The sequence below is a fragment of the Sus scrofa genome, chromosome 15 (assembly GCF_000003025.6).
Source record: "Sus scrofa isolate TJ Tabasco breed Duroc chromosome 15, Sscrofa11.1, whole genome shotgun sequence".
NCBI lineage: Eukaryota > Metazoa > Chordata > Mammalia > Artiodactyla > Suidae > Sus > Sus scrofa.
The window spans coordinates 78,695,579-78,716,491 of record NC_010457.5 but is presented as its reverse complement, the minus strand read 5'-3'; the positions used below and the strand labels follow the sequence as shown (position 1 = coordinate 78,716,491).

Here is a 20,913-nt window from a genome sequence, read left to right as displayed (position 1 = left end):
TGTCCTTAGAGTTTTCTACATCTTCATGGTTGTTTTAGCAGAGCACAATTTTCCTCAGTTGATATGCATGAAATTTCATTTCTTTGTTTTTATGCTATTTCCATATAGATTTTACTTTGTTTTATATTCTTGGAGTGTTTTCAAGATTCTTGGCTTAATGGCATCACTTCATGTTGCTATAGCAAAGTTTAGGTACTTTGGCAGGTTTGGGGGTGTGTTTTCATGGAATAAGGGGGCTATGAGTCCTCTACTTTTATATTTCTCTTTTATCTTGCAGGAACCTAAGAGCCTCCTTTTTTAATTTTTTCCTCTTTTCTTCTTTTCCTCTTCCCACCCAGCTGCCAAAGGGTATTTTTTTTCCTTCCTTTTTTGCTTTTTTTTTTCCTTCCCCAGAGCTATGAGTTTCAAAGATGGCCCCTTAAAGTCCTACCTGTCCCTTAAAATCCCCTATACTTCAAAAGCTCCTTTCCTAAAGTCCATGCTCATGCTTGGACACTTACATCAAATTTAGGATTCCGCACATGCTCCTCTGTTTTGCCTTCCATGCAGTTCTGGTCCAGCTTACACTTGCTCAAGGTCCTTAGGGCACAGCCAGGTTGTGGTGGGTGCATGAGAAATTGCATTCTGGGATTGTATCATTCTCTTTTTCTCCAGAGTTATTTTGAAGTTTAGCCATTCTCTGTCTTCAGATTGTGCCAAAGGTGCAGTTTGCATATAAATTCACTTTTCCTTCTGCTATTTGTGTTGTTTGGGGAGGATCGACAAGGAGACTGCTGTCATCGTCTGAACCTACCTAGAGATCCATTCATTTCATTTTTGCTTAAAAACTGTGGCAAACACTGTGATTTTGACTACTAATTTCCATCTTTCTCTCATCTTCCTTGCTAACAATTTACAGTTGGGGGAAGTAAATACATGGGTTTTTAAAAATTCAATTTCAGAGTTCCCATCATGGCACAGTGTAAACAAATCCGACTAGGAACCATGAGATTGTGGGTTCGATCCCTGGCTTTGCTCAGTAGGTTAAGGATCTGTAGTTGCCATGACCTGTGGTGTAGGTCACAGACACGGCTTGGATCCCGCGTTGCTGTGGCTCTGGTGTAGGCTGGCAGCTACAGCTCAAATTAGACCCCTAGCCTGGGAACCTCCATATGCCACAGGAGTGGCCCTAGAAAAGGCAAAAAGATAGACAGATAGATAAATAAATAAATAAATTAAATAAATAAATAAATAAATAAATTCAATTTCCAGGATCCTGTGGTCAAGGTGACATAGTTTATTCAAAGAGCTGTCAGCAGAAATTTACTGGGTAGGGTTTGCAGGAAGTCTTAACTTTGTAAAAATGGTCAGACTCAGCTGGGAATAACTTCTCTCTTTTCTCTTTATTCTTTTTTCTTCCAGAAATTCAGATATGATGTTTGGAAGGGTAGCAGCTATTTTGTGACTGTAAGGGTAAAAGTCAAAAGCTAAGGATGATGGAACAGGAAAATAGAAGGAACCTGAGTATTTGAAGGCCTACATCATTCCTTGATTGCCTATATTCAGATTTCTGCCTATGTAAGAAAGGTAACCCCCTTTCTTTATTAAGGCACTATTTGTCGGGTCTCCATTAGGGATATAAGTCTTCACCAATACCTTGATTTCTTGAGGCATCTCCTCCTTTGCACTGCAGAAGTGATCATTTTCATAGCCCAGCATGTGTAGGTCTCCACTAAACATGTTGCATGTTGCTATTCCTTGTGTATCAGTTATGTATTAAGAGAGACTCAAGGTTTACATCAGTAAAGAAATGCAGAGAAGATGATAAATAATCCCATAGATACATTTATTCCATAGACTCTGAACTTTTCTTCGCTTCGGACTTCCTTCTGATAATAACACGAATACCACTCATCAGTGGTGAATAAGCTAAGCTTAAATATCCATAAAAACAAGTCGCTGACCAAGTTTCTTGTTCTTAGTTTACAATGTACAAAGCTTGCTTAGCCATGCATTAGGGGATATGTGATGCTATCAATGAGGAGTGTGTGGCCTGAGCATGCCAGGTGTGGGAGCAGGTGCATCATGGTGTGATATACACCTACAGGGAGGAGGAAGATAAGAAGGGCAATTTGGGAAAACCAGAAGCAGCAGAGCAGAAAGAAGGTTACACTAGGTAGAGAGGGCTTCAAATAGGAAAACTCTGCAAAAATGCCAAGTCTAAATTAAAGAGAAAAATTCTTGGGGTATATTATGCTTTGTCTCTTTTGTTTCTGTTATCCCAGTGTGGATTTATATTCCCTAGCAGAATTCTTTTTTTTTTTTTTTGTCTTTTTGTTGTTGTTATTGTTGTTGTTGTTGTTGCTATTTCTTGGGCCGCTCCCGCGGCATATGGAGGTTCCCAGGCTAGGGGTCGAATCAGAGCTGTAGCCACTGGCCTACGCCAGAGCCACAGCAACGCGGGATCCGAGCCGCGTCTGTAACCTACACCACAGCTCACGGCAACGCCGGATCGTTAACCCACTGAGCAAGGGCAGGGACCGAACCCGCAACCTCATGGTTCCTAGTCGGATTCGTTAACCACTGCACCACAACGGGAACTCCCTTAGCAGAATTCTTTATGCATAGGAAATGCTCAATCATTATTTTTGAATGAAGGACTGATTCAATAAACTTTGAGGTAGGGAGTGATTATTTTTCTTTTTCTTTTTTCTTTTTTTTTTTCTAAGGTCACACCCATGGCATATGGAAGCTCCCAGGGGTCCATTCAGAGCTGTAGCCACTGGTCTACACCATAGCCACAGCAATGCAGGATCCGAGCCCTGTCTGCTATACCATAGCTCACCGAAATGCTGGATCCCCAATCCACTGAGCGAGGCCAGGGATTGAACTCACATCCTCAGGGATACTAGTTGGATTCATTTCCTTTGCACCACAGCAGGAACTCCAGGGAGTAATTTTTTTTCCTAATGGACTCCATGTTCTTGGACTATCCAGATGTTCTGTGCTTGATTTCTTCATTTTTCAGTAACACATTGTTATAAAAGGGTACCCAGGGTTTGTTGTAATTAGGCATGGTAAGACACACCGACACAGAAAAAACTCACGAAGAAAGACTTCTTTATATCCACATAGATCTAGAAACAGGAGGCAGGGCATCTTTTGCAGGGCTATGTGGGGAAGCATCAGAGTTGGTCAGGAAGCAGAGGGAGTGAAGGAAAAATTAGGAAAGAACATTTATTGTGGGTTTTGTGGTAAGGAATGGGAGAAATGGGGTAACCAGGTTTAAGATTGACAAATTTGGATAGTTTTAGTAGCCTGTAGGCCTTAGGGACTGTCTCTAGTTGTTGTGTACCTGGCCCTGGAGTGATTAGTGGCCTGGGATGAAAGACCCCAATGAAGGCTGGATTGGTTGGTTCACATATGAAAGGTGAATTATTTACTATCTCCAGGGGTTAGCTAAACCTGGGAGGGGCAGTCCTTCTAGGGTCAGAAAGGCCTCAGATATCAAAGCATCAAATGGAGAGAGTAGAAAACATGGTTATTATAAACATTATTGCAGGTACTTCAGTTTCCTGTGAATAGCATCTAATAAAATATCCTTTGGTAGATAAAATCTAATTCATAAGGTAATTCTATATTCTGTAGTGCTCTTCATGAAGTATATATGCCAGAAGCTACATACCAACAGATACTAGTGCAGCTTCTAGTATTGGGTTACCAACCTCATGAGCCCTCAATAAATAAGGTTGAGTGAATGCTATAGAGACAGTCAATAAAATATTAAAGTCCACCAATGACAGTACAGTCAACCCGTTGTGAACCTAGGAATTGACCCTAAACTCCATGCTTCCTAATGCATTGTGGTCTCCAATAAGGCCATGCTTTGAGCAGAGCAAAGGTCTATGCAGCTGCTCTCAAGAAAGTCTACATAATAAAGTTGCGGAAAATCATCTCACTTCCAGTCAGAAATCAGGAGCCTCTTCAAAAGAATTGGCTCAGGAATTCGAGGGTAGTTCCAGGAAGATTTTCTCCACTTCTATTTTCTGGACTTTCAGTGTCCTATTGAATTCCTTCCCAAAGATGAATCATGGCGAGCCTGATTGAAATCTAGGCATTTGGTAGTCTCCAAAGCATCGATAATAACTGCAAGCCAGCTGCTGCCAGAGCAATTAGGAAAATTCCAACACCTTGAGCTGATGGTCTCTCCACTTTTTTGGCAATAAAACAAAGGGTAGGAGACCCAAAGAGATCTTCAAGGCCATATCTTTTTAGTTCCCAGATGTACCACTTTTTCTCTACTTCCTAGAACAGCAAAACAGTAATTATCTGTGAGTCATAAACCTTATGATTCAGTTCTGTGATTATTATTTTTCTCCAACGAAATAAACTGTATACACCCTTCATGATTTAATTGTGGACTCAAGTGGCCTTCTCTTGCTGCTTAGCTACAGATAGGAGTTTGGGTATTAATGTGTCTAAATGTTGCTTTAATGATTATTTTAGTCTCTCATCTTACTCTCACCTCCTAGAAAATTATGGCCTCTTTGGATGGTTGCTCTGCAGGCTGCTACTAGATGTTAACCAGCCTTGGCGAAGCCAGCTTCATTGATTGGCAATGAGTCAAGGTAGTGTCATTTGTTTTTCCAGCAAAAGGAAGACATTTTATTTCAAATCGCTATTTCTAAAGGAGAACTCTTGGTGTATAGTCTTCTCAAAACAGATAGCTTCCTCCTTATTACTGACATGCAAAACACTATTCCAGTTACAAATCATTTTAAGTATGTGTATTAGCAAGATCCAAGATATTCGATTTATTTCCATGAATATAAAATCAAGCCAATACATGAAAAGAATAAATGTTGATGGTATACAGTCCATTTGTGTTTTCAGAACCATAGTAAGTGGATTTCTGTTAGCAGGAATAATTCTGTATTGCATGCGTGTTGTTTTTGTTTGTTTTGGCTTTGCTGTTAAAGAAAAAAAGACTCATGTTAGGAATGAACAAATAATTTATCAAAGTCTTAAAATTGTGAGGCTCTGTAGCATTTTATAAAGCACTTTCAGATCAGTTATTTCATTTCGATTTATAGAAACCCTATAAGGGAAATGGGGTGGGCATTACAATCTGTATTTTAGAGTTGAGCAAAACTGATATAAAAGTAAAGAACTTTTTTTTTTTTTTTTTTTTTTAACAGCCTCACCTGGAGTTCCCATCATGGCTCAGTGGTTAACAAATCCGACTAGGAACCATGAGGTTGTGGGTTCGATCCCTGGCCTCGATCAGTGGGTTAAGGATCCGGTGTTGCCCTGAGCTGTGGTGTAGGTTTCAGACACGGCTCAGATACTGTGTTGCTGTGGCTCTGGTGCAGGCCTGCAGCTACAGCTCTGATTAGACCCCTAGCCTGGGAACCTCCATTTGCCGTGGGAGCAGCCCCAGAAAAGGCAAAAAGACAAAAAAAAACAAACAACCAAAACAAAAAAAAAAAAAACACACAGCCTCACCTATAGTGTATAAAGTTTCAAGCTAGGGGTTGAATCAGACCTGCAGCTGAGGCCTACACCACAGCCACAGCAATACCAGATCTGAGCCACATCTGTAGCCTATGCTGCAGCTTGCAGTAATGTTGGATCCTTAATCCACTGAGCCAGCCCAAATCCTCACAGAGACAATGTTGGGTCCTTAACCACCTGAGCCACCATGGGAGCTCCAAAAGCAAAGTACTTTGCTTGCTCTTAGAAACATGACAAACAGTACAGCTGGGATCAAATCTAGACCTTAAAAGCCCTAGACTGTGGTTTACTGTTGGTAGTTTTTTTTTTCCTTTTTAAACTGTACCCTGGCTTGAATTAATTCTCCAGTCAGACTTTTTGTTTTCCTAGTCACCTCCCCCATGCAAACTCCCACTTTCACCAACCCATTGTCATTATCTTTCTTTAATAATCTTTTTTTTTTTTTTTTTTTTTGCCATTTCTACGGCTGCTCCCGCAGCATGTGGAGGTTCCCAGGCTAGGGGTCGAATCAGAGCTGTAGCCACTGGCCTACGCCAGAGCCACAGCAACGCCAGATCCGAGCCATGTCTGCAACCTACACCACAGCTCAGGGCAACGCCGGATCCTTAACCCACTGAGCGAGGCCAAGGATCGAACCCACAACCTCATCGTTTCTAGTCAGATTCGCTAACCACTGAGCCACAACAAGAACTCCCTCTTTAATAATCTATTACTAAGTTTCTAAAGACATCCATCTGTTTTAGCTCTAACTTCTCACCTCCCCCGCCTGCAAATTTATGTATTGAAATCCTACCCCCAGCACCTCAGAATGTGAGTGTATTTGGAAATGGTCTTTAAAGAGGTAATTAAATTAAAATGAGGTCATTAGAGTGGCCCTGTTCCAATATGACTGGTATCCTTAGAAGAGGAAATTTGGAGAGACAGGCACAGAGGGAAGACCACCAACCACAAACCAAGGGAGAAGCTGCAAAGAAAACAACCCTGCCAATACTTTGAGATCAGACTTTTGGCCTCCAGAATTGTGAGAAAATCCATTTCTGGTGTTGAAGCCGCCCCATCTGTGGTAGTTTGTTATGGCAGCCTGAACAAATGAATATAGCAACCCCTCCTCTTTCCCTCTCAAATTCAGCAAATTTGTGTTGAATGTTTATCCACGTCAGACACTGGGCCAAGGGGTGAGGCTCCAAGGATGGACTTGCAGACACAGTCCTAACCACACAAAGCTTCCAGTTTATCAGGGGAGCTCTTTTACAGGCTTACTAGGGTGCATTCCTTTCCTCTATCAAGTTCTCCTAAGGAAGACAAAGGGCATATCATTGAGCTACAAAAAAAGAATCTTGTAGAGTTATATATGTTTGCTTTATTATTTTTATTTGTTTCTTTTGGATGGGAGTGGGGATGGGGGGGTTGTATTTTCTCCTTGCAACAAATTGGGAACAAACCAAATAATTAACCATTGAGGACTGGTGAAATAAACTATGCTAATTCATGCACCGGCTTTCTCTGAAATAATTACAGCTGAGACTTTTTTTTTAGGGTTGAACCCACAGCATATGGAAGTTCCCAGGCTAGGGGTCAAATCAGAGATACAGCTGCCAGCTTACACCACAGCCACAGCAGTACCATATTCAAGCTGTATCTTCAGCCTATGCTGCAGCTTGTGGCAGCGCCAGATCCTTAACCCACTGAGCGAGGCAAGGGATAGAACCTGCATCCTCACGGATACTAGTTGGATTCTTAACCCACTGAACCACAAGGGGAACTCCACAATAGGGGTTTTAGAAAAATACTTAATTACAGTGATGTGATGCTCTCCAAAGGCACATTTCCCATGCACATATGCAAATGATTGTGAAATAATGTTCACTTTAGCTATACTCAATATTTGTAAAAAAATATATATATGTATGTATACATGTATACATATGAGTCAGTGTTATTTCTGGGTGGGGAATTTACAGGGAATTTTTATTTTATTTTTGCTTATCCATACATTTTTAAGATTTTCTACAATGAACAAAAGCTCCCTTTTCTATCCACAGAGGGTGGCAGTGGTCGATCAAGCTTTTTGAGTGAACTTCGGCCTCCTGATGAAGGTGTGTTGGCATATATTTAACTTTTTGCCAATGTGTTGATGTTCTCTTTTTCTTTAATGAGTAAGACAAAGACAATGAAACATATTGGAAGCTCACTCATTTATCAATGATATGATTGACTTCTTTGCTGAATCAAATAATAGCTCTTGAAAGGGGAAGAATATTTCCTCACTTTTTTGTGCCATGCACACTGTAACGGCTTGTAGACAGAATCCTCTCCGAGTTTCTGCATGATTAACATTTTCTCTGACATTTTCGCAAGTATAGACAATCAAAAAAATATTAAGCCAAACCCTGATTGGTAGCATTGGCTGATTTCCATGGTGTGGATGTCATGTCATGTCACTCAGTGTGTTGGGCAGCTCACACCATTCTGTGGTATCTTCTCCATCCAGGCACTACCTCAAGAGTGGTAGTAAAATGTGGTAAGATAATTAGAAGTGATGACTTTTGAGTATTTACTACCTTTGTGTTTAATTTATTGAATTGTGGATAATATGTATTGATATATAATATATTACAATATAGTATAACTTGTATATAATAATTTGTGTATAATGTATATAATGATTTGTATAATGTAAGTTTGAATAATGGCTGTGTCGAGCAATCAGGTTGCAGAATTCCTGAAAATGCAACAATTGGCCAACCCCAGCCCGCACTGCCTAGAGGTCTGTTGGAAGAGGGTGGAGCCCACAGCAGCACAGCTCCATCAAACTGGAAACCATAAGGCCCGGCTCTGGCTGCTGAAATGGGGGTGGCGAGATGTCGCCTTCAGTTCCTGACCTTGTAGTTCTTCATCTTGCAGGATCCCATCATCATCACTCCTTACTCTCTCCGCAAGGTCAGTCTGAATCTTATTTTTAACTTTTCTCATATGCCATTATCAAGTCTATTTATATCACTATTTTTTATTATTAAAATGCAATATATACTTATTTTAATTTTATTGAAGTATAGTTGATATACAGTGTTGTGTTAATTTCTACTGTACAGCAAAGTGATTCTGTTATGCAAATATATATCCTTTTTCATGTTCTTTTCCATTATACTTTATCACAGGATATTGACCACAGTTCCCTGTGTTATACAGTAGGACCTTGTTGTTTATGCATCATAAATATAATAGTTTGCATCTGCTATTCCCAAACTCTCACTCTGTCCCTCCCGCCTCCTCTCCCTTGGCAACCACAAGTCTGTCCTCTGTGTCTGTGAGTCTGATCCATTTCATAGATGTTGACATCACTATTATCTAGAGCTCATGAAACCAAAGAGTAGTCATTTCTCTTTGCTTTGTGAGTGTGGGGCTGAAAGCCTGGCTTGGATTTGTTTAGGGCTGCAGGGCAGAGACCCCACACCTGCAGGGTCTGAAACAAAGAGGAACTAAGGAGGGTGCCTGGGCAAAGGCAGGCTGGGGAGGAATCAAGAGAAAGTTCAAGGTCTCTGGATCTGAAGTTAAGTGTCTGCTCCAACCAGGGCCAGCCACACCAGCAGGTGCATCACCTGGAGCCAGAGCCAGGAGGGTCCCTGAGAGAGTTGCAAATGAATAGTGTAAGTAAGATTTCTGGGGAGTTATTGGCCTACCTAAAAGAATAGCATGGTTAAGGAGGTCACAGTTGTCTTCTGAGATAAGGGCTCTAAGAGAAATCACTCTTACTGAGATGGGTGCATTGACTCATGAGTTGCAGATCTTTCCCAATAATCCATTAAAGGGCTGCTAAGCAATGCTGGCATCCCTTAAGCCTGTGGAACCTCTGCCCTCCTCCTATAGTTTCCACAGTTTTCTTGGTTGCCCAGAATGGCTGGCAGACTCCACAATAAGCAAAACTTTCTTGTAGCACCACAATGTCCTCATCCCTTATCTTGTTCCCTCACAGTCCTGTTGGATGGAAGCTAGACCATTCAGTTCACCAGTAAGCTAGTTGGCTATTTCTAACTAAAGTGTTTATGATTGATTATGGTTTGAAAATTCTCCCTTCCCAGAAAGAGTTGCTCCTTAACAAAAGGCTTTCAATAACTTACTCCAGGAGTTTGCGCCGTGGTGCAGTGGGATAGATGGTGTCTTGGAGAGCTGGGACGCAGGTTCGATCTTCAGCCCAGCACAGTAGGTTAAGGATCCCAAGTTGCCCCAGCTGCAGCTTAGGTCAAAACTGCAGCTTGGTCTGATCCCTGGCTCATAACTCCGTATGCTGCGGGGCAGTCAATAATGAACAAACGAAATGAAACAAAACAAAAAAACTTTCTCCAAAGGGATTAATTACATAGGCATTTTAAATAGTCTTTGCAGGGCTAGGGGAAAATCTTGTTAGATATTTTCTTGATATGTGATTCTACCACTGAATCATATGGCAGTTCAATAAATTTGAGTAAAAATACTCAGAAATTCTCAAAACCATTATTCTAAAACAAGGCTGCCTAATTGTACCTGAGGACAATGTCAGACTCAAAGGGAGGAAAGAAACAATCTGGAGTAAATTTAATGTGGATAATTAAGCTTCAAATAAAAATAAATTGGTAAAACCACTATGAAAAAAAGTATGGAAGTACCTTAGAAAACTAAATATAGAACTACCATATGACCCAGCAATCCTACTCCTGGGCATATATCCAGACAAAACTTCCCCTGAAAAAGACACATGTACCTGTATGTTCACTGCAGCACTATTCACAATAGCCAAGACATGGAAACAACTTAAATTCCATTGACAGATGAATGGATTAAGATGTGATATATATACTCAAAGGAATACTACTCAGCCATAAAAAAGAACAAAATAATGCCATTTGCAGCAACATGGATGGAACTAGAGACTCTCATGCTCAGTGAAGTAAGTCAGAGAAAGACAAATACCACATGATATCACTTATATCTGGAATCTAATATATGGCTCAAATGAACCTTTCCACAGGAAAGAAAATCATGGACTTGGAGGACAGACTTGTGGTTGCCAAGGGGGAAGAGGAGGGAGTGGGATGGGCTGGAAATTTGGAATGGATAAGCAATTAGATCCTACTGTATAGCACTGGGAACTATATCTAGTCACTTATGATGGAGCATGATAATGTGAGAAAAAAATGCATATATGTATGTGTGACTGGGTCACCTTGCTGTACAGTAGAAAATTGACAGAACACTGTAAACCAACTGTAATGGAAAGAATAAAAATCATTTAAAAAATAGAGTGATGTTTAGGCACCAACTCTAAAGGTACAGAGAAAGAGAACTAATATTTATTCCTTCCCTGAATACTACTATGTTCAAAGTGTTTGTGTATCATAAGGAAACCAAGCTTCATGCTGGATTTGAGTCAAAAACAAGCCCGAGTCACTTCTTTACTCCCAAACCACAAAGTTGCTGGAAGGAAACAGATTCAGAGTTTTTATTTTTCACCCATAGCCTTTCAACATTTAAAGAGTGCAAACAGACAAAATGGACAAACAAAAATCCACCCACCCCCAAAACAATGGTGATATAATTTACAACATAGGGAAGAATCACACGTAAATCTCATGAGCTCCACTATTTCTGACCAAAAATGTGTTTAATTACTTTTAGCCATACTTTTGCGTTAGAGGTTAAAGGTTCCCCAACAGAGAAATACAAGAGGAAGCTTGTCATTTGGGATATAAAACAAGGCATAATTAGATTTAGTCCCATTGAAACCTGGCTCTTGGTTTAGTTTGTTTCCTTTTTGGCACAAAGGAAGGCCACTGACTGCAGATCATTTGTACAAATAAAAGTGTGGGTGGGTCCAGAGTCAGCATCCACTGCAGGATTCCTTTTCCTTCCGTGTTCCCTTCTGCACTAATCTGGGCAAAAAGAAAGCATAGATTATTTTTATTCTGTATAATAAATGAGAGACTGATTTTTATTCCTACACATACACTATTTCATGTAATCCTATTAATAATTTTTATTTTTTATTTTATTTGATTTTGATTTTTTTAGGGCCACACCCGAGGCATATGGAGGTTCCCAGGCTAGGGGTCTAATCAGAGCTACAGCTGCCAGCCTACACCACAGCCACAGCAATGCAGGATCTGAGCCAAGTCTGCAACCTACACCACAGCTCACGGCAATGCCACATCCTTAACCCACTGAGCGAGGCCAGGGATCGAACCTGCCACCTCATGGTTCCTAGTCGGATTCATTTCTGCTGTGCCATGACAGGAACTCCAGTGATAATTTTTAAAGTTTACATGTATTATTTGCTCCTTTTTGGTGGTTGAGGACTTATAGACTCAGAGGCATGAAGACTGTAAGGTCATGCTATTGGTAAATCTCAGAGCCAGAAATCAACCCCAATTTAATTTATCTCCACAACCTCTGCTAATTCCCCCATCATGCACTTCCCAGGATGACCAGGAAATGGTTCCATAGCTTAGAAAACACCACTTAGTACCTTTTAACCTTCTTCTGTGAAGCAAAAATTAAATCAACTATAAGCCTGCCTGTGCAAATGACAACTGTAACCGAGGAAGTGAAATGAGCTTTTCCTGTTGGTGGGAATAGCAAACAGCAACCCAAAGGCAACCACTGAAAGTAAATGATTGCCCTTGGGATGAAATATCAACATGGGGACTGTGTGAAAACACTGCTGCCTAAGGAGCTTTGCAGTCAATAAAATGCTCTCTAAGGAAATCGAATATTAAGCCGTGACTGGGGACAGATTATCACCTTAACGCACCTTAACATCTGCATCCGACCACCAGATGTTAAAGGAGTTTCTCAGGCTGTGGAAATCACCTGGCTCCTGCTACCATGGCAGGTGGGGTTGCAGGCTGGGGGGGGCAGGGGTGTCCCAGAGGGTAGGTCGGGGCTACAGGAGTTCCATACATGGTCCAAAGTCCTGGCCATTCCGACAGGGCCTCAGCCACCTGTTTTAGTCCATCCGTGGTGTAGCAACTTGGGATGTTGAGCTGACTGAGCAAAGTTGACAAAACCACAATCCCTGGGAGCCCTCTGCTCCCATGTTTGTATTGCCTTCTCTGTGTGGCATTGGTAACCTTCCCAGTGCAAGGGGTGCTGTAGTTTAACCAGAGGCTGGTAAGGCAGGTAGTAGGGTTGCTTAGGTGCCTGGCGTTTTCACAAGGTAGAGCTCATTGGAAATCTTAAATGTTATTTCAAAGGAATTTTACATGGAAAGAAACACTGGAAAAACAGTGCAGAGTTATTGTATATACCTTTTACCAGCCTTCCCCTAATGTTAACATCTTATATAACCATAGCACAGTTATCAAAACCAGAGATTAACATTGTTACAATGCTATTAACTAAACCATAGACTTTATTTGAATTTTACTAGGTTTCTACTAACATCCTTTTCCTGGTCTAGGATGCAGTCTCTCATCCTGAGTTGCATTTGGTTTTCGTATCTTCTTAGTTTGATGTCCCATCTGTGACAGATTCTTAATCTTCATTGTCTTTCATGACCTTGACACTTTTTTTTTTTCTAGGACCACACCAGTGGCATATGGAGATTCCCAGGCTAGGAGTCCAGTTGGCACTATAGCTGCTGGCCTACACCACAGCCACAGCAATGCAGGATCTGAGCCACATCTGCAACCTAAACCACAGCTCATGGCAATGCCAGATCCTTAACCTACTGAGCAAGGCCAGGGATCGAACCTGCGTCCTCATGGATGCTAGTCAGATTCGTAATTCCGAGCACAACTTTCTCACTTGAGTTTCATCATTTGTCTCTTTCAGCATGTGCTCCTAAATATGTTAGCCCTTCAGTCTTATCTATTCTGACCAATAAACTGACTTACCAAGATTAAGTAGACAGAAGCCCCTCAGCTTTGCAGTATCTCAGATTCATCATATTCCCTGGATTCACCTTCTGAGAGTCTGGTTTAGCAGGTGTGATGTTGGATTCTATCTAAATCTTTTTTTTTTTTTTTTGTCTTTTTAGGACCACATCTGTGGCATATGGAGATTCCCAGGCTAGGGGTAGAATCAGAGCAGCAGCTGCCAGCCTACACCACAGCCATGGCAACGCCAGGTCTAAGCCGTGTCTATGACTTACACCAGAGCTCATGGTAACGCCAGATCCTTAACCCACTGAGCGAGGCCAGGGATCAAACCCTCATCCTCATGGATATTAGTTGAGTTCGTTAACCCCTGAGCCATGACGGGAACTCCTCTATCTAAATCTTGAGAAAAAACTCATTAGGTGATGATACCAAAGCTAACCATGTTTGGAAATCATTCTTCTATGTCATAGATGATGAGAGTAATTGCTTTATTGGCTTTTTCTATTTTTTTGTCTTTTGTCTTTTTAGGGCCGCACCCATGGCATATGGAGGTTCCCAGACTAGGGGTCGGATCCACAGCCACAGTCATGGCAACTATGGATCTGAGCCAGATCTGCAACCTACACCACAGCTCACAGCAACACCAGATCCTTAACCCACTGAGAGAAGCCAGGGATTGAACCCGTGTCCTCATGGATACTAGTCGGGTTCATTAACCGCTGAGCCATGACAGGAACTTTCCTTTATTGGCTTTTAGGTGTGCTTTTCAAAGTGTGAGACCAGCAGCATCCACAGCACCTGGAGCGTGTTAGAAATCAAATTCTTGGACCTCTCTCAGACCAAAGGAAGCAGAACTTCTGGGTGGGGCCTGGGCATCAGCATTTTAATGAGTTCTTTAGGGTAATGTTATGCATGCTGAATGTGAGAAGCACAGCAAATAGGAGTTTCCACTGTGGTGCAGTGGGTTCAGAGGCATCTCTGCAGTGCCAGGATGCAGGTTCCATCCCTGGCCTGGCACAGTGGGTTAAAGGATACAGCATTGCCACAGGTGGGGTGTAGGTCGAATCTAATCCCTAGCCTGGAACTCCGTATGCCACAGGGTGACCAAAAAAGAAAAAGGAAAAAAAGCACAGCAAACATACTATATTCCAGTTGGTAAGAGTCACAGGCAAGCAAACACAATTCAACCCTCTAGTCTAAATACAACCTGAAGCCACTGCTCCGAGTCGATTGGCTTCTTTTCTGGGCCATGTTTACCTAAAGAGTCTCATATCCACTGCTGTGTTTTTCTTGAGTATCATCCAAACTGTTCCAAAGATGTGACTCCATGTGTCTATAAAGCTGTCAAATTAGAGAGGAAAAGTGGATTCTTGTTTGCAAAGAGTGATAGAAATATTCCGACACAGAGCGCCACTTCCTTTTCCTTTGATTTCCGGTGTCCTTCTTACAGAAGAAACAATACCAGAAAGCAAAAACAAAGTATATATGGGAATTAAGTTGTCATGCAATTTAAGCTCTATTTGTACAAGGAGAATCACTCTCCAATAGACACATATAGAAGAAGTGTTCTTTGCTGTTGTGTCTTATCAATTGTGTGCCTTATTTTCTCTCCATGGCAAACCCCACAGTAAATTATAATAATCCAATTGAGGGGACACACATTGTGTAATTATGCTGTTCTATTGAGTATTTTAAAATTAGGTGCTATGTGCCTCATTGTTAAAGGTACGTGCTTAGAGGAAAAGAAAAGGATAATAATGAGTATTTTGGCCAAGTTTACCCACAATAGCTTGAGTCAATCAACCAGTTGATTGAATCCTTTAAAAATCATGTTTTAATGTGATGTATAACAAACCACGCATATTTATCACTGCGTGATCCATCTATTCAATATCTAGCCAATAAACATCCATTCTGCCAGGTATTGTGCCAATTCGGGGGGAAATAGAGCTGAATGAGAGTCTGATAGGGACAGGGGTGGTCAGAGTAACCACTGCTCCAGCCTGATGCCTGTGAGGGCAGACACGTGCCCTGCCCTGTCCTCAGGGCCCAGTCTAAGCCATTCTCTCTCTCAGCATGCCCCGCTCCAGCCTCTTCCAGTAGTACATTAAACAATGCTGAAAACAAACAAAGACATATTAAGAGCTGAGGAAACGATTTGAAATCTTTAACCTAATTTTCATTTTATTTTGGGCTGTGTACAGTGCTAAGTCTTCCCAATGTTTATTGCATGTAATCAGGGTTGTGCTGGTAAATGCCTCTCCAGGGGAAAGAGGGCCTGATTTGTAGCATTTGCTGATTTCACTGGCAGATATACTTCCCCCCACACCCCGTGGCTCATGTCAACTTAATAGTTTAACAAGGGGCCGGTAAAAGTCCTGAGAGTTTAGCAGGTGACTAGATAGAGACAGTGGGAGCTGACTGTAGCACACTAGTGCATGCAGTCTTCGCAGCAAGCCTATGGATAACAGTATTCAAATTCTGGTTATATTATTATTATTATCTCTGTTTTGCAGGTAAAGAAACCAAGAGCGTAAGGAAGTTAAGTAACTTGCTCGGGGTCAGACTGTAAGCAGTAAAGCTCGGGTGCAAGCCTGGGACTTCATGAGGTTAAAGCTAATACTACATTAAACTGACTGACGTTATATCCCATTAACAAATGTGGATCAAGATGAAGAATGATTGCAGGTTCCCTGGTGGTGCAGCAGCTTAAGTATCTGGCGTGGCCACAGCTGTGGGACAGGTTGCCACTGCGGCACAGGTTTGATCCCTGGCCTGGGAACTTCCACATGCCGTGGGTACAGCTGGAAAAAAGTGAAGAGTGATTAAAATGCCCATTTGAATCTTTCCATTCTAAGTTTGACGTCCTTCACATTGGAAAGTAAAGCCATTGCCCCCTTGGCTGTGAAACTTCAAACGTTTCCCTTCATGGGCTCAGAATGTGTGCATCCTGTGGCTCTCAGCTGAATCCACTCGAGAAGAGTCTGCTTTTCACTTGAAACTTTACCTGTTACCCTATAGGCAAATAGTTCCCAGCGACTACTGGTGCTGCTGCTGCTTGCTGAGGGTGGTTGCTGATGGCAGCTCTTGTTTATTGAATGTTTATAGTGTGCCAGCCCCTCTATACTCTATGTGTTGTATTTCATTTCATCCTCACAACCACTGTTATTAATCATAAGCATCATTATTATCCCCATTATATATGTGGAGAAACTAAGGCACAGGAGAAGTTAAATTTAATTTCCCCCAAGATCACACAGCTAAGAACTATCAGATCCAAGATTCAAGCTGCAGGCATCTAACTTTTGAGCCTGAACTCTTAGCGTATGTTATCCTATCCAGTCTCTAAACACTCTATGCTAAGCTGCTGGTGTTACCAAAAGTAGGTCGTGGTTGCTCGCTGCTCTAAAGCCAATACTTGAGAGGCAACATTGGCGGAAAGGAAAGTTTGCTTTATTTCAGAGGCCAGCAACCAGGGGGGAAGGTGGATTTGTATCCAAAGCTGACTCCCCCACTAACAATCAGTGGGCAAGAGCTTTTGAAGGGCAGTTTCAGGGGTGTATGGGCCGAAGGAGGGGGCCACATGCCGAAAAAGCAGAGTCAGCTCTGACAGTCACATGAAATTGCTCATACGGTGGTCTGACCAGCGTCATCTCGATTGTTTTAGACAATTAATCTTCACTTCCAGGGTTGGTTTGTTCCCATTTCTTCGAGGCTGGTTCTGGGAATTGCAACAGCTGATGTCATGGCTACTGTCTGGTCATCATGTAACAGTTAACTTCCGCCTGCTGGGGGTTTCAGCCTCTGCAAAACAACCCAGAGGTCATGATGCCTCAGAATATTATCTCCGGCGCTTGAGGAAGAACTAAAATCCTTGACTTTGCTTAATGACTAAACTATTATTATTTGGTCTTGACTGTTTTCCTTTGCTTCCCTATTTTCTCACTTCTCTGATTACTCTTTGGCTGAAGTTTTCTACAGAGAAGGGGCAGGTGGAGAACATGGGGTAGGAGGAAGGGACATAGGTTCCTGCTCCATTTCACTGGCTGATTTCATATCCCAGCAGCTCAACTCCGTGTTATATTCCCTGAAGTGCTTTTCCGGTACATTTTGAAAGTCTTCCTATCTTCACGGTTAGCTCCCTTTGTCTTACCTAAAGCAGGTGTTCACTGTGAACAGAGAAGTTGGTGCGCCTCCTCATTATGGCAGGGTTGCTTTCCAAGTTCACCGTCAGCCTCTCATACTCTTTGATGTTCCCCATTCTTCATAGATGGTACTCATTGAACTCAGTACTAAGAACTAGAAAAAAAAAAATGGACTGTAGGTTGAAGTTTCCTATGAGGGGCTGGGGCATGAGTCATGGTGGGTGGCCAGCCCAGCCCTAACATTTGAGGGGCCTGGGGCAAGAATGCTAATGGAAGGCCATGTACCATTTGTCTACATATTTAGAGTGATAAATCAAGCCAAAAAACAGTGACATGAAGTATATCCTGTTGTTCATAGTGCCTTAGGGGGTCAGGCTTTATTTTATTTATTTATTTATTTATTTTGTCTTTTTGTCTTTTCTAGGGCCGCACCCACGGCATATGGAGGTTCCCAGGCTAGGGGTCCAATCAGAGCCATAGCTGCCAGCCTACACCACAGCCACAGCAACGTGGGATCCGAGCTGCGTCTGCAACCTACACCACAGCTCACTGCAATGCTGGATCCTTAACCCACTGAGCAAGGCCAGGGATTGAACCCACAACGTCATGGTTCCTAGTCGGGTTTGTTAACCACTGAGCCGCAACGGGAACTCTGGGGGTCAGGCTTTAATTTAGATGCTTCCCCCCCACCCCCACTGTACAGCATGGGGATCAAGTTACTCTTACATGTATACATTTTTTCCCCCACCCTTTGTTCTGTTGCAATATGAGTATCTAGACATAGTTCTCAATGCTATTCAGCAGGATCTCCTTGTAAATCTATTCTAAGTTGTGTCTGATAAGCCCAAGCTCCAGATCCCTCCCACTCCCTCCCCCTCCCATCAGGCAGCCACAAGTCTTTTCTCCAAGTCCATGATTTTCTTCTCTGAGGAGATGTTCATTTGTGCTGGATATTAGATTCCAGTTATAAGTGATATCGTATGGTATTTGCCTTTATCTTTCTGACTCATTTCACTCAGTATGAGAGTCTCTAGTTCCATCCATGTTGCTGCAAATGGCATTATGTCATTCTTTTTTTATGGCTGAGTAGTATTCCATTGTGTATACATACCACTTCTTCCTAATCCAGTCATCTGTTGATGGACATTTGGGTTGTTTCCATGTCCTGGCTATTGTGAATAGTGCTGCAATGAAAATGCAGGTGCATGTGTCTCTTTTAAGGAGAGTTTTGTCCAGATAGATGCCCAAGAGTGGGATTGTAGGGTCATATGGAAGTTCTATGTATAGATTTCTAAGGTATCTCCAAACTGTTCTCCATAGTGGCTGTACCAGTTTACATTCCCACCAACAGTGCAGGAGGGTTCCCTTTTCTCCGTAACCTTCCAGCACTTGTTATTTGTGGACTTCTTAATGATGGCCATTCTGACTGGTGTGAGGTGGTATCTCATGGCAGTTTTGATTTGCATTTCTCTTATAATCAACGATGTTGAGCATTTTTTCATGTTTGCTGGCCATCTGTATATCTTCCTTGGAGAAATGTCTATTCAGGTCTTTTGCCCATTTTTCCATTGATCAATTGGCTTTTTTGCTGTTGGATTGTATCAGTTGCTTATATATTCTAGAGATTAAGCCCTTGTCGGTTGCATCATTTGAAACTATTTTCTCCCATTCTGAAAGTTGTCTTTTTGTTTTCTTTTTGGTTTCCTTTGCTGTGCAAAAGCTTTTCCGTTTGATGAGGTCCCATGGGTTTATTTTTGCTCATATTTCTATTGCTTTGGGAGACTGACCTGAGAAAATATTCATGATGTTGATGTCAGAGAGTGTTTTGCCTATGTTCTCTTCTAGGAGTTTGATGGTGTCCTGTCTTCTATTTAAGTCTTTCAGCCATTTGGAGTTTATTTGTGTGCGTGGTGTGAGGGTGTGTTCTAGTTTCATTGCTTTGCATGCAGCTGTCCAGGTTTCCCAGCAATGCTTGCTGAATAGACTTTCTTTTTCCCATTTTATGTTCTTGCCTCCCTTGTCAAAGATTAATTGACCATAGATGTCAGGGCTTATTTCCAGGTTCTCTATTCTGTTCCTTTGGTCGGTCGGTCTGTTTTGATACCAGTACCACACTGTTTTGATGACTGTGGCTTTGTAGTATTTCTTGAAGTCTGGGAAAGTTATGCCTCCTGCTTGGTTTTTGTTTCTCAGGATTGCTTTGGTGATTCTGGGTCTTTTGTGGTTCCACATAAATGTTTGGATTGTTTGTTCTAGTTCTGTGGCAAACGTCATGGGTAATTTGATAGGGATTGCATTGAATCTGTAGATTGCTTTGGGTAGTATGGCCATTTTTACAATATTGATTTTTCCAATCCATGAACATGGAATATCTTTCCATTTCTTTACATCTTCTTTGATTTCTTTGATTAAAGTTTTATAGTTCTCGGCATATATGTCCTTTACCTCTTTGGTCAGATGTATTCCGAGGTATTTGATTTTTTGAGGTGCAATTTTAAAAGGTATTGTATTTTTGTATTCCTTTTCTAATATTTCATTGCTGGTATACAGAAGTATGACTGACTTCTGAATGTTAATCTTATATCCTGCCACTGCTGAATTTATTAATCAGTTCAAGTAGTTTTTGGGTTGAGTCCTTAGGGTTTTCTATGTATAGTATCATGTCGTCTGCATACAGTGACAGTTTTATCTCTTCTCTTCCTATATGGATGCCTTTTATTTCTTTTGTTTGTCTAATTGCTGTGGCTAGGACTTCCAAAACTATGTTGAAGAGCAGTGGTAAGAGTGGGCATCCCTGTCTTGTTCCAGATTTGAGTGAGAAGGCTTTCAGCTTTTCTCCATTGAGTATTATACTTGCTGTGGGTTTGTCATAAATGGCTTTGATTATGTTCAGGAATGTTCCCTCTATACCCACTTTGGCGAGGGTCTTGATCATGAATGGATGTTGGACTTTGTCAAATGCTTTTTCTGCGTCTATTGAGATGATCATATGATTTTTGACTTTTCTTTTGTTAATGTGGTGTATGATGTTGATTGATTTGCATATGTTGAACCATCCTTGTGAACCTGGGGTGAACCTTACCTGGTCATGGTGTATGATTTTTTTTGATATGTTGTTGGATTCGGTTGGCTAAGATTTTGTTGAGAATTTTTGCACCTATATTCATCAAAGATATTGGCCGATAGTTTTCTTTTTTGGTGTTATCTTTGTCTGGTTTTGGAATTAGGGTGATGGTGGCATCATAGAATGTCTTTGGGAGTATTCCTTCTTCAACCTTTTGAAAAAGTTTAAGGAGGATGGGCACCAGATCCTCTTTATATGTTCGATAGAATTCGCCTGTGAAGCCAACTGGTCCTGGACTTTTATTTGTAGGGAGTGTTTTTATGACTTCTTCAATTTCATTTCTAGTGATTGGTCTGTT

The 20,913-nt window shown here is 41.6% G+C and overlaps 1 long non-coding RNA gene across 9 annotated transcripts in view; it reads left to right on the top strand.

Moving 5' to 3' along the window:
* The window catches only part of LOC110256990, a 127,589-nt gene that overhangs the window by 57,937 nt on the left and 48,739 nt on the right, over window positions 1-20,913 (top strand). For 7 of the 9 annotated variants that reach the window (XR_002339101.1, XR_002339099.1, XR_002339097.1 and 4 more), the window contains 4 exons: window positions 1,402-1,566; window positions 4,512-4,607; window positions 7,536-7,589; window positions 8,398-8,433. This is a non-coding gene — a long non-coding RNA (uncharacterized LOC110256990). Of the gene's footprint in view, window positions 1-1,401; window positions 1,567-1,836; window positions 1,900-4,511; window positions 4,608-7,535; window positions 7,590-8,203; window positions 8,434-20,913 lie in introns of all 9 variants that reach the window. The other 2 variants (XR_002339094.1, XR_002339098.1) reach the window with 2 other exon arrangements.